Source organism: Equus przewalskii, chromosome 4 (assembly GCF_037783145.1).
Source record: "Equus przewalskii isolate Varuska chromosome 4, EquPr2, whole genome shotgun sequence".
In the NCBI taxonomy this organism is placed as follows: Eukaryota; Metazoa; Chordata; class Mammalia; order Perissodactyla; family Equidae; genus Equus; species Equus przewalskii.
In genome coordinates this window covers 20,513,264-20,527,615 of record NC_091834.1, presented here as the reverse complement: position 1 = coordinate 20,527,615, position 14,352 = coordinate 20,513,264, and the positions used below count along the sequence as shown (strand labels likewise).

Below are 14,352 nucleotides of genomic sequence, written 5' to 3'. Positions count from 1 at the left end.
CTGTGTCCTCTGCCTCCTTTCTGCCCTCTCTCTCCTCCTCCCTCCCTCTCCACCCTTCAGAGGCCTTGGGGGTGGAGGACCTGTTGTGAGGGCATTGATTTAATTCTGAGAGGTGGGGTCACCCTAAGTGTGTGGCCAGGGGCAGAGCGCATGGGTCATAAAAAGATCACTCTGGCTTCTCTGTTGAGAAAGCTGCAGATGGGCAGGAAGAGAAGCCGAGAGACCAGGTTGCAGAATCGTGCACTTAGACTGGACGCAGTCAGGGGAGAAGTGGGAAACTGGATGGGTGTATGGAAGAGAGAGTGGAAACATGGACAACATCAAAATCTTTGGTGTGAGCAAGTGGACGGAGGGCGTTTCCATGTGCTGAGATGCAGGAGCAGTGTGGGGAAGATGACCAGGACTTCGAGTTGAGAGGCCAGGGAACAGCGAAGTGGCAATGGGCAGGGAGAGTTGGGTATGTGCTCATAGACTTCAGGGGCGAGGTCTGTAAAGACATGAACGAGGGAGCCTCTAGCTTTCGGTGATGTCTACGGTGATGAAGATGAATGAGCTCACTGGGGAGGAAGGGCGGGAGGGCAGGAAGAAGTCTGAGAAGCGGGTGCTGGAATCCCCCAGTATTTAGAGGTCTTGGAGTTGGAGAGTCATCCGCAGAGGAGACTGAGAAAGGGGCCCAGTGAGGGAGGAGGATAGCAGTTACGGTGGCCTCCTGGAGGTCCCGGGAGGCAGGGGTGAGCTGAAGATGAGGTGACCAGTTCCTGAGGACTGAGACCTGACCTGTGGCTGCTGCAGCATGGAAGTGCCCGGTTGCCTGGATGAGTATGGGGCGAGGGTCCGGGTAATAGCAAAAGAGGGGGAATCATTGTTGTGGGGAAATGGTAAGATTTGCAGAACCACAGGGAGGTCTCTGAAGGTCGTGTTTTGGTGGCTACCACTGTCCTCATTTATGTGGCACAGGCCATCGAGTGTCAGCATAGTTCAGTGGCGTGGCAGTGGTGTTCTCGTGACCTGACAGAGTGGACTCCTCTTTTATTTCAGTGGGGTCCTGATCCTTGGAACATAAGAAAATAAATCGCTTCACTATATAGCTTATTGCCTCTTCAGAGGGAACTTGTGAGTTACTCAAGATATACCAAGGATAAAATGTTGTGATTACCAGGAAAGACTTTATTTTTCAGTTAAAATTGATATATTTAAAGTGAATTTATTCAGGTTATTTTGAAACATCAGCAAAACCTCATCTAATAGATCCAGTCTTATCTCCTACTCTGGGACTCTTAAAGCAACAACAACAGGACAATGGACATGTCTTGATGAGGCTTAAAATTCAAGGCTGCCGCTAGGAAATCAAGCAGGAGGCAGTAAGAGCCCTGGAGTTGTAGGGTCTCCTAGCGTTGTGACATTAAGTTAACTAGACCGTGATCAGTGCTCAATTGTTTAGTCTTGTAACCTGGTAGCCTTTAACCTTGTATCCTAGTCAAGAATAATGTGAGACTTTGCAGCACTGACTGTGTATTCATCATTGACACTGTGGATGAAAGTTGACCATTAGCTCAGTGCTTTTTCAAGTCTGCTGACCAGGCTCCGGTCCCTGGTGGAGGGACGCACAGCGGTCTTGTGGAACATCCCTCCCTTGCCAGCCCCCGTGTCTGACAGTAAGTGTTAGGTAAACCTGAGTACATCTCCTGCCGTGAACAAGAGCAGATACCGAATCATTCCATCCAGGAGAGTGCCTTAGTTATGTGGGACTGCCTTTCCTGAGTCACTCAGCCTGGGTTCGGTGGATTGGTGTGTGGGGGCACTCTGGGTGATAATGTAGCTTAGAGACAGATGGTTCATTTTAGGATCACTTCGCTTTCTCCAGAGCTGAGGTGTGACTGAACACCTGGAACATTTCTAGGCCAAGATGATGTCTCCCCAGCGAGAGCTTCGAGGGGCCTCACGTGTCAGGGCTTTGGGCTGAGTGTGAATCTGTGAAACACTGAATTCATAGACTTAAAAAATCAGTGTTTATTTGCCCCAAAATAATCAAGGTGGTGGAGGAGGAGGGAGGGAACACGGGAGGGGCGGGGGTGGGGGTGGATCATAGAATTACACACTTTGTGTAGCCTGATGTATTGAAAGGGCTGTGAAATTTAGGAAGAAGCCTGACTGACATTTATGCTCGTTAGAACTGTTGGAAATACCTAAACACAGGACACACTGCTCATTAGCACATTTATGGTCCGCTTTCCCAGTATTGTGAGGGTGGCACTATATTCCATGACTGCATTCCCAGCCCCCTCTGACATGCACTTCAGATTCTGATCTTGCTTTTCACTGCTTTGCCGAGGTGGCAGAAGCGAGGCTTGCTCTTCTGACCTGTAGTTGATAGGAGTCTGATGCTATGAGAGCCAAAAAAAAGGATGAACTTTGCTAAATTCACCAACGATCATGGCAAAGTTTCAGAAGGTAGGGCAGCATCACTTCTTTTAAGAATTAAAATAGAGCGATCGCGTTCAGTTGTTTTTGGATGGAGAATTCATGTGCTTTAACAGGTCCAAAGGGTCTTCAGTGAAAAGTGAGTCCCCATTCCCCGAGTCTCCTGGCCCCCCCAAGGCAGTCCTGCTGCTGGTTGCTGGTGCCCTCCTGAGAGGGTGTCTCCTTCCCCATGGAGGGCGCTGCCCCGTTTCTTTTCTTTGCTCCCGGCTCCCCCTCACCCCCGTACGCTTCGGGGCACCTGCATGTGCAGCCACCTCCTCCTTTGTTGCTACGTCAGTCTTGTAATCCAAGCGGTCCCCTGTTTTCAGGCTGTCTGATTGTTTCCAGTGCTTTGCTGCCGTGAGCAGCTCTGCAGTGAAGCAGCCGGGTGCAATTCAGGGCCGTTACTGCTGCTGTGTCGCTCCTGTGGGGCGGTGGGTGCTGGCTCCCATGTCCCATTTTCCGAAGCACCAAAGACCCGAAGTTTTTACAGCTCCAGTGCTGCCCCTGGGGACTGACCAGGAAGACGGACTGCAGGCCTTTTATGAGATCGGCCGAGAGAGTGAGCTTAAGGAGATCTGAGGCCGCCACCTTCAGTATTTTATAGTTTACCCAGAGATCGTAGTCCAGAGTCTGGAAAATGTGATTTAGATATAATTTCTTGGGACTTTTTTCAAGTTTTAGACGAAAGGAAGTCCCCCATCAGTGACCTGGGTTTTATTATAGGGGCAAGAGCTTTACTATTAGTTGTTGATTAGAAGGACTTTGGAGTGTGTATATTTTGTAAAGTGTTTAAATCCAAGGGCTATTTGATAGAGCACCCTTAATTTTTGTCATAAAGTTTGAACCATTTTCCCAACAATTGCAGAATACAGGTTACAAATTACAGATTTATAGGCAGCAAAGACAAAGCCGAGTGGTATGTTTTTCGTTGGTATCTGTCTCACTCGTTCCCTCGAGAAGACAGTGCTCCTAGGGCGTTGGGGGTGCAGTTGGCAGTGTGGGTGTCATCATGGTAATTTTCCCCTTTTTGACTTAATTTGGTCTGTTAATTTTTGTTTCTGTTTTTATAGTTTGGACATGCAAAGATCTGTCCCTTTGAAGGCAAACAAAGGCATAAAGTAATTTGTAATAATTCATTAAACTCAAGTATCAAGGATTATCGTAAGTAATGATACCAATAGTGGAAAAAATTTTTTAATGTATTAAAAAAATATATCAGCAAAAATAAATTATTTTAAAAGGACCTGAATTTTAGATCTATATGTAAGTAATGCACATTTGAAATTTAAAATTATAATGGTTTTTCTTCTTCCTCCATCCTCCCCACTTTGTGTCCCTTGGTTACGCCCAGGTAGGCTGCCCTCATCTGGAGAGCACCTGATCCCTCGTTTTCTCTGACTCTCAGGTCTGCTGGCCTCCTGTGGATTCCATGTGGTTTCTTTGTCCATGAGGTCCTGTGTTCTCTGTGTGACCCTGGGCAGGTCATCCAGCATCTCAGAGTCTGTGTCCTCATCTGTGGAATTGGGACAGTCACCCTTACAGGTTTCAGAGATGTCTAGGGTTCATGGCACAAATGTGAGTTTTGTCTTGTCCTTGTTGTCTGCATACGCTTAGCCATCATGGAGGGGTATGCTTATTACTTCTGTGAATGCGACATGGAAAGGATTGTATGTGGGGTTTGTGTTGACCCCCCACGCCTCTGTTTTCAGGACCAGAGGGCCAGTGTTGTTTTCCTTGGTAATGCATTTATGAGGGAGGATGTGAGGCCGCTCTGCCTGTGTGTTGCCTGGGCTGTTCTCTGTGGGCATCCTTGCTCAGTTGTTTGTTGACTTCATCTAATGATGAGTACCTCAAGTCAGTGGGGCATTCCTTATGGGAGCCTCTGGGACTTGGATTAGCAATCATGACCTCTATGCCTTTGTATTAGCCACTGCAGAAGTGGAGACCCCATCTCACAGACCCCAATGCCCAGATGGTGAGGGTAGCTAGAAAATGAAGATGAATGTCTAGCACTGGCCTCTCCTGGGTCACAGGAATCTTGTTCCTGGGGAGTCTGCATCTTAGCTCAGGGCCTGGGCTCTGGATTTGGGCAGGGCAGAGCCCAAGGACTAACTACACAGCTAGTCGGCGTGCGTGACCACAGGCAAGCTCCCTTCACTCTCAGCCTCCTGGCCTGTTGAGTGGGGGCAATAAGTGTCTCCAGAGGGGATTGTTGAGAGGACTCAGTAGACCAGGAGTGTGGCCATCTTCGAGTGGGACTCTGTTTAGTGGAGCTGCGCGCTCTCACTTCCACTTGCATTTCAGACCATCCGAGCAGATTGAAAAATCATGTGTTCATTGAAAGTCTCACTCCTTTTCTGTCAGGAGGCTGACCAAATCACCTTAGGTGTAAGGTACTTTGGATACTTGAATAGAATGTTCCAAAGAAGTCTCTTACAAGATACCAAGAATATAAAATCAAAGGTCATTCTCACACGTGTGGTCAAATTTGGACCGTCGGGCCTAAAAACGTGCAGTTTGGAATGATGAGGTCGTTCTTTGCTGCGGGTAGTTAAAATAGCCTTTTCTCCTGTGTCTTCTCCCCCTCCCACCAATGCCTTGTGGAGGAAGGGGAAAACTGGTGTTCTAAAAGGGATTCTTTATATTTGCATAGGAAAAAAATAATACATTTTTAAAAGGCAGAAAACATACCAGGTGCAGCTTCCAGTTGGGAACTGAGCCCTTAGGATTCAGTGATGCATTTTGAGTAACTGATTATATTTTTCACTTCAAACGGCTTAGTGGTGGTAGGCACCTCCTCCCCAGCCCCCAGGAAGGGAGACATGATTCTTCAAAGCTTTCCTGCAATTTTCTCCTAATGTTTTTTCTACTTGCAAACATCATAAAAGAATAATAATTGTAAATAAAAGAGATGAGAGCAGTGGTTCTCAACTTTGGAAATACCGAAGGAACTGAGGAGCCTAAAACAATGCCCCCCCATCCCGGCTTTATTTTCACTGATCTCGGGTACAGCTCGGCACGCGGAGTTTTAAGAACTCCCACGGTGAGTTTGAGGTGCAGCCCAGGGTTGGGGCTAGGTCGGCATGGTTCTCACACTTTAGTGTGCAGTACAACCACCTGAGGGCTTGTAAAACACACATTTTGGGGCCCCACCCCTAGAGTTTCTGATTTAGTAGGTCAGGGTCTGGGCTGCAGAATTTGCACTTTAACAAGTTCCCTGCTGTTGCCTGCGCTGTCTGTCCAGAGACCATAATTTGAAAACCACAGACTGTAGGGTTCTGGTTAAGAGTGTGGACCTCTGGACTGGGCTCCGTCTCCTCCTTCAGGCCTTCCCATCACTCGCCCCAGGACCTTGACCACTGCACTTCATTTTCCTCTCGTCAACAATGGGAATGATGCTAGTGTACAGTGTGTGTGTGTATGTTTGCATAGACACACATATATATAGTCACTTAGCCCAGTGCCTGGTCTAAACAAATATTTAGGAATCATTTATTTTCCGTGAAATAATTGATAGCAGGAGCCAGTCCATGGCTTTCTTTATGTTAGGGGAGTGGAAGGAGGGTGAGTCTCACTCAATTTTATCTCCAGTGTTTTCTATTTTGAGATTTTTTTTTAGTTTATTCTGATTTTGTATATTTTTAATTAAAATTATAATTTCATTGAAGTTTTCAAATTTCTTTCTTTTTAAATGTCCATAAAATTACCATATGATTAAAAATCATTATATTCCTTTGGTTAAAATTTTTTATATTGGAGAGTTTTTTATTATTATTTGTAAGAGATTTGTCTTTTACCATCTTTCTTGAATTTTCACAAATTTTGTTATGTTTTCTGATTTCTTTTGACTGGATTTTCTTTTTTCTGGTTTAAAGATGGATTCATGTTGTTCATTTAATTTCTTTTCTCTTTTGGAGAAGGTGCAAGGGGTGTGGCATTTGTTTTCCTCCTGTTACTAATCTTGGTTCATTCTATCTGTCTTGACACGTGAGAGTGTTCATTGTCCTAATTGTCCAGAGACTATTGTATTCATTTCCTCCTTGGGCCAGTTATGTAGGCCAGAGCTTGTTTTTGATTTTCAGGTAGCAGAGTAGTTGTTTTTTATGCACACGTTGCTAATTTCTAGGGGTGTTGTGTTTGGCTTTCTCATGGGGTCCATTGCTACGGTGGCCATCTGTCCCCATGCCCCTGTCAGCCCTGGGATGTGCCGGGTCTGGTCTGTGTCTTCAGCTGGCTTGCAGGAGGAGGCTGGCACAGGTGTTTATTTAGCTCCAGAGATCTTTATGTTTTAGCAAAATGCCCTGATATTCTTTGTAACTTAGTATTTTTTTGAAATGTTTCACGAATGTTTGTGAATATTTGCAAATACCAACTTTTCATGAACATCCATGGATCTTATCTCATCATGCATAGTATTCTGCCTTCTTTTTATCCTACTTGGAGTCCTTCCTTTGCCCTAATTGACGAGCGGAAGTCCCCAACAGCAAATGGTTTCTCTCAGTTTCTCCTTGGAGGTCTTAGAGGTTTTGTTTGTTTTTAATGTAAACTCTTTTTAAAGCTTTTCTATTTCACTTGGCCTTGAGTATTTCTTTTTTACACTGGAATATTTTTGAATATTATTTTGAAATAAGGGAACTGGACAGCTGACACGTATACGTCATCCATCTTCTGAATAAATGTTTCTGTTTTGAATGCTGCTTCGTCTGTTTTTTATTTTCCCTTTGATGTTTAAAGTCTTATTAGTTTCTTTTTATCCTTTTAATATGATTTAGAATGCCAATATTCTGTTTTCATTTCTTCAAGTGCTTGTCTTAATATATCATGAACATTGCTCAGTTATATTTTTCCTAATACAGAGCAGGATCTCCTGGTTTTTCTGAAAGGTACAGCTTTCTTTTTTAAAACTCCTGCAATGATTTAAGACTTGAAACTTCTCCTTTTGGTCTTTAGTTTTAACTTAAATTTTGTTACTTAGCCTGTCCCTCAGCGATTATGCTCTTTAGCCTGAGTGGTTTGCAGATCTTCTTGGGTCTCTACCATGTGCTGTTCTGGGGGTAGCAGGGAGCGAGACCGAGTTCTTGAACAAGAAGGGATTTAGTAACTATCTAAAAAGTGAAGGAAGATTGACGTTCAGGTCCTGCCTGTGGCCATGACGCGGAGAGGACAGGGCGACGAGCTGGCACTGCATGTGCTGAAGGGGTCGGAAGTGGCCGGCGTGCTGGCTGTCACGTGAGTGTCCTGCGAGTGGGGGTCACTATTTGGAGGGAGAGAGGAGAAAGTATGAAACAGACATTCTGGGGAATACAAAGTAAGTTTCCTAAGGAAATGCAGTAGACTTTCCCAGCAGTATTAAATGTACATTTTGGATTTGTGGTTAAGTAAAAATAGAAAGAGTCCATTTAGCACAGTCTGTGACTTCAGGGGGCCTGGAAGTGGCTGATTGCATTCAGCAGAGGAGTTGTGTTTTTCTAGTTCGTAGGTCAGAAGAGGAGGTGGGCACCAGAGCTCAGGTGTTTGCCAGGGGACATCTGGAGTGGACTGCTAAACCTGAGCCAGGAAGGAGAGAAGTGTGGGCGGGCCGTGACGTGGGGATAGGAGTGGCCGGGCCAGTGGACAACAGCCTCTGTGAGCTGGCAGGTATGTGGGTGCGCAGGACAGTGGTGAGCTTGGAGACGAGACAGCAACACAAACCCAGACCTGACCTTGTTCAAATTATGGGTTGCAACCCATTGTCATGCCTTGATGTGAAGTTAGTAGGTCACAAAAAGTGTGTTTTCGTAAGGAAAATAGAGCAGATGAGAAAGTATCAGAGTGGGCTGCACAGATCCCAAGCACGCTTTGAGCACGTTGCCGCTTGTGGTGAGCCTGATGTGTCATGAGATGGGTTGATTTATCCAGTGTACAAAGTTGTCCTGATGGGAGGGGGAACGCTATGCCGCTTAAATCCACGATATGTATAATGTGCAGGCGGTTGTGATGTGAAAGGCGTAAGAACGTCATCTGCTGTCTGTCAGTCTTCAGAGTTTCCGTTGGGAATGCCCAATGTACTTTTCAGAGAAAGTCTTGTTGGGTGCAACATTTTTCAGGTTTATGATAATTGTATCACTTTAATTTGGTATAAATTACCCTTAAAATGGAAAAAAAATAAACATGAAAAGAACAAAGGCACGTTCCAGTTCAGCTGCTGGATCCTGAAGTATAAATATTGACATTGTTAAGAAAGATATTGACTCTAGAATCGGCAAACTTTTGACTTTGCTAGAACTATTTTTCTGAACTATAGTAAGGAACAAAGTGGAAACTTTATGGTGAAGATTATTTAAATTTGTATCGCAAGTTCAAAACTCAGTTAAAATGGACAGACTCCAATACATTATTTATAGTGGCATTCTTGCAAAGGGGTGGTTAACCTTCAAAATTAAAAGGACACGTGAAACCAGCACAGCAAGCTGAACTTGTCAATAAGTCCCTTTAATCAAAGGAAGAAGACAGACAACAGTTATTGGTATAATTTCTTTGTCATTCTACAACTGTTAATGAGAATGCCTTTTATCATTATAAAGATGCCATATCTATCTGCTTATGAAACTGTTCCTCAGTATCCATAGTGAGCACGTCATTTTTGATAAATCAGCTGATGATTTAAAAATGAAACTCTTTAAAGTAGCACAGTATATCATCAGATCTGTACTTCTGCAGGACATTGAGAAGTGTGGTGTGTTCAGAGTGGTGTGGCTTTTTCAGTCTCCGTGAAAGTATGGATAACGACAGTGCTTTTTAGTCTTTGTCAGGTAAGGGGGGCAAGATAATTTTTATAGGGGGCTTGCTGTGTGGGTTCCATGTCACCCCCTCAGAGAGCTGAGTTACAGAACTGAGAAAGGGTGCTGCTGGTCAAGATAAATCAAAATGGAAAAGCTGTAAACAGGTGTCAAGTGATGGAACAATTGTGACCAGAAAAATGATAGTATTATTTAAAAAACAAAATAGCATGACTATGCAAGAGCGATACTTGGAACCACTGCTTTATATATCTCCAAGCTTTAGCATCCTAAAAAATTCTGCCGAATCTCATGGGTCTATTAAATTTAGCAGAAGTTGTTAATTTTATTAAAGGAAGCTCATTGAATAGCCAAGTTTTTGATAGTTTTTTTTAAGTGGGGATAAAATATACAAAACATAAAATTTACCTTTTTACCATTTTTAAGTGTGCAATTCAGTGGAATTAAGTACATTCACAGTATTGTGTAGCCATGACCACTATTTCCGGAACTTTTTAATCATCTGAAACAGAAATTCTGTACCCATTAAACACCCCACTCCCCCAGCCCCTGCTAACCTCTGTTCTACTTTTTGTCTCTATATTAGGTACCTCAAATGAATGAGATCATACAATATTTGTCTTTTGGTGACTGACTTATTTCACTTAGCATAATGTCTTTAAGGTTCATCCATGTTGTGGCTTGTGTCAGAATGCCATTCCTTTTTAAGGCTGAATAGTATTCCATTGTATATATGTATTACATTTTGCTTATCCATTTATCTGTCCATGGAAACTTGGGTTGTTTCCACCTTTTGGTTATTGTAAATAATGCTGCTGTGAACATGAGTATTCAACTATTTGAATCCCTGCTTTCAATTCTTTTGGGTATATGCCTAGAAATAGAATTGCGGAAACATATGTTAATTCTATGTTTAATTTTTTGAGGAATTGTGATACCATTTTCCACAGAGGCTGTACTGTTTTACGTTCTCACCAGCAATGCAGAGAGGTTCCAATTTCTACACATCCTCACTGTTGCTTGTTATTTTCCCTGGTATCTCATTGTGGTTTGATGTGCATTTCCCTAATGACTATTGATGTTAAGCATCTTTTCATGCACTGGTCATTTGTATGTCTTCTTTGGAGAAATGTCTGGTCAAGTTATTTGCCCATTTTAAAATGTGGTTATTTGTTTTTTGTTGTTGAGTTGTAGGGCTTCTGTGTTTGTTCTGGATATTAATCCCTTCAGATACAGGCATACCTTGGAGATGTTGCGGGTTCTGTCCCAGACCACTGAAATAAAGCAAATATTGCAAAGCAAGTCTCTCAAAGTTTTTGGTTTCCCAGTGCATATAAAAGTTGTGTTGAGGGCCGGCCCCATGGCCTAGAGGTTAAGTTCGGTGCACTCTGCTTCGTGGCTGGTGGCCTGGGTTCAGTTCCTAGGTGTGGACCTACACCGCTCGTCAGCAACCATGCTGAGGCAGCGACCCACATACAAAATATAGAGGAAGATTGGCACAGATGTTAGCTCAGGGTGAATCTTTCTCCAGCAAAAAGAGGAAGATTGGCAACAGATGTTAGCTCAGGGCAGATATTCCTCAGCAAACAAGACAAAACAGAGAAAACAAAACTTATGTTGAGCCAGCCATGATGGCCTAGTGGTTAAAGTTCAGTGTTCACTGCTTTGGTAGCCCAGATTCACTCCCTGGTCATGGAACCACGCCACACATCTGTCATTCGTCATGCTATGGTGGTGGCTCACATAGAAGAACTAGAACGACTTACAGCTAGGGTATACAACCATGCACTGGGGCTGGGGCTTTGGTGGGGGAAAGGTGGTAGATTGGAAACATGTTAGCTCAGGGTGAATCTTACCCTGCAAAAAAAAAAAAAACACCAAAAAAAGTTATGTTTACACTATTCTGTGTTCTTTTAAGAGTGAAATAGCATTATGTCTAAAAATGTACATACCTTAATTAAAAATAGTGTATCATTAAAAACTGCTAACCATCATTTGAGCCTTCAGAGAGAGTCACAATCTTTTTGCTGGTGGAAAAAACCGCATTATCTACAAAGTGCAATAAAATGAGGTATGCTTGTCTATGATTTGCAAATATTTTGTCCCTTTCTGTGGGTTTTTCACTCTCTTGATAGTGTCCTTTGATGCACATAAGGTTTTAATTTTGATAAAGTCCAATTTTTTTCTGTGTTTTCTTTTGTTGCATGTGACTTTGGTGTCATATCCTGGAAATCATTGTCAAATTCAGTGTCATGAAAATTTTACCCTATGTTTTCTTCAAAGGGTGTCATAGTTTTAAGACCTTCCATTTAGATCTTTTAAAATTAATTTTTGTTTATAGTGTAAGGTAAGCTTTGTTCTGTTGTGTGTGGTTGTCAACTTTCCCAGAACCATATATCCAAAAGAGTATCCTTTTTCCATTGAACGGTCTTGGCACCTTTGTTGAAAATCAATCCACCATAAATGCAAGCATTTATTTCTGGGCTTTCTATTCTGTTTCACTGGTCTGTATGTCTGTCCTTATGCCAATACCACACTGTGTTGATCACCATAGCTTTGTAATAAGTTTTGAAATCAGGAAATTTGGGTCCAACTTTTTCAAGATTTTCTTGGTTATTTGGGGTCTCATGAGAATCCACGTGAATTTTAGAAAGATTTTATCTATTTCTGCAAAAACACTGGAGGAATTTTGGTAGGGATTGCGTTGAATCTGTAGTTTGCTTTGGGTAGTATTATCATCATAACAATGTTAAATATTCCAACCCATGAACCCAGGATGTTTTCCTTATTTATATTCTTATAGCAATATTTTGTAATTTTTAGTGTACAAGTATTTTGCCTCTTAGATTAAGTTTATTCCTAATTATTATTTTTTATGCTATTATTTTAAATGGAGTTTTCTTAATTGCCTTTTCAAATTTTTCATTAAGTATATAAAAACACAACTGATTTTTGCATGTTGGTTTTGTATCCTGTAACTTTGCTGAATATATTAGCTCTAATGTAGTTGTGTGTGTGTGTGTGTGTGTGTGTGTGTAATTTTTAGGGTTTTCTACAGAGAGGACCATGTCATCTGTGACCAGAGATAATTTTAGTTCTTCCTTTCCAATTTGGTTACTTTTATTTCTTTTTCTTGCCTGATTGCTGTGGCTAGAACTTCCAATACTGTGTTGAGTAGAAGGGGTGAAAAGAAGCATCCTTGCCTTGTTTCTGGTCTTAGGAGAAAAGCTTTCTATCTTTCACCGTTGAATATGATGTCAGCTTTGGGTTTGATACATTTTATTAGAGACTAGAGTTAATCCAATCCTCTTACTGTTTCTAACTATAGTTTTCTTGTCCCAAAGGAACCTACTCAACGGGGCTTATGGGATGTATATTTTTCTAAGTGAGAAGCAATCTCATTTGGTAATAACTTTCAAAGGTGATATTTAGGTAATGAAACTGGCATATTTAAATGATATTGTCAGCACTCTTAACACCTATTAAGTTTGAAACTTCAGGGGCAACATAGTATATTTACATATGTATTCAACATATGGAACTCCATACCTCCAAGAGTTCCCGAGGGCTTACAAGTTAGGTAGGGCAAGCAGCATGCATGGAGTGAGACGGGGGAAACGGGAGTGACAGCAGAAGGAGGCATGGGGCATGGGACAGTCTGATGGTAGGAGCGCAGAGACGGTTCTTAAGGGACCAGGAGGAGCTGTTCTCTGCAGCAGTAAAGAGCCCAGAGGACACCAACCCTTCCCCCAGGCACTTGGAGATGTGGGTGAAGGGGAGAAAAAGAGCCTCCCCAGTAAGGCAAGGCTGTAGGTAGGGTAGAAGGTGGAAGGACTGTTTGGAGAAGGGGCTGGGAGGTGGTCTGTGCAGAGCCATCACACCCATCTGGCGGTGTGTTTGTGGGTGTGGGTAGGCCTACAGGAGGCATCGTAGTGTTGTCCTGGGATCTTGCAGCACTTGGTTGGGGTGTATAAGTCAGGGTTCTCCAGTGAAACAGAACATGTGTGTGTTTATATAAAGAGATTTATTTTAAGGAATTGGCTCATATACTTTTGGGGGCTGGCAAGTCTGAAATCTGTGGGGCAGGCCAGCAGCCTGGAAACTCAGGCAGGAGTTTGCTGTAGTCTTGAGGCCAAACTCTTTCTTCTCTGAGAAACCTCCATCTTTGCTCTTTGGGCCTTCAGTCGATTGGATGAGGCCCACCCTTATTAGGGAGGGTAACCAGCTTTACTTAAGGTCCAGTGATTGCAGATGCTAACCACCCCTGCAGAATGCCTTCACAGCAACCCCCAGATTTGGTGTTTGTTTAAATGGCTGAGTACTAGGGCCTGGACAGATTGACACATGAGACTAGCTACCACAAGGGCAAGGTTGACTTATGGGCTAGAGGAGTTTGAAGGCCTGGGGGATGCTGGTCCTGCTAGAGGCTGGAGAGAGGTTACCAGCTGCAACCTGGCCCTCTATAGGGACTGGTAAGTTGAAGCATGGAGTACTCCCCACCATCTTGGTAGCACTCCTCTTGCTCATCACCTGCTCTTTTCTGCCCAGCGGCCTAGTATGGGTTTTTGTTCTGTTTCTGTACTGGTGTTGTAAAGGGTCTTAGAGAGACACTTGCAGAGAACATAATTGCTTGGTAGCAAATGTTACAGAGTTAGAACACTTCTGCTCCTTTGAGCTATAATGGCAATTTAGTAGTGTTTTATCTTCTAGGTCTGCATTACTTTTCTAGGATCACCATAACAAAGTACCAAAGATTGGGCAGCTTAAACAACAGAAATTTATTTTCTCACAGTTTGGAGGCCAGAAGTCTGAGATCAAGATGTCAGCAGTGGTGGTTTCTCCCGAGGGCTGTCTGCTTGGCTTATGGATGGCCGTCTCTTCCCTGTGTCTTCCCACGGTCTTCCCTCTGTGTGTATCTGTGTCCCAACCTCTTATATTGGATTAGGGCCCACGCTAACCCCATTTTAACTTCATGATCTCTTTAAAGATGCTCCCTCCAAATACACCCACATGCTGAGATGCTGCGTGTTAGGGCTACAGTAATTGAATTTGGGGAGGGGCACAGTTCAGCTCATACCAGGTCTTGTCTTGTTTTTTTTTGCTGTTTTGG

The 14,352-nt window shown here is 43.2% G+C and overlaps 1 protein-coding gene across 5 annotated transcripts in view; it reads left to right on the top strand.

Annotated features, from left to right (window-relative positions):
- The window catches only part of GRB10 (growth factor receptor bound protein 10), a 205,173-nt gene that overhangs the window by 46,948 nt on the left and 143,873 nt on the right, over positions 1-14,352 (top strand). The window contains exon 1 of one of the 5 annotated variants that reach the window (XM_070615611.1): positions 5,849-8,100. The exons of the other annotated variants lie outside the window; for them this stretch is intronic. The gene's annotated coding sequence lies outside the window, so the exon portion shown is untranslated. Of the gene's footprint in view, positions 1-5,848; positions 8,101-14,352 lie in introns of those variants that run through there. 5 annotated transcript variants of the gene reach the window in all.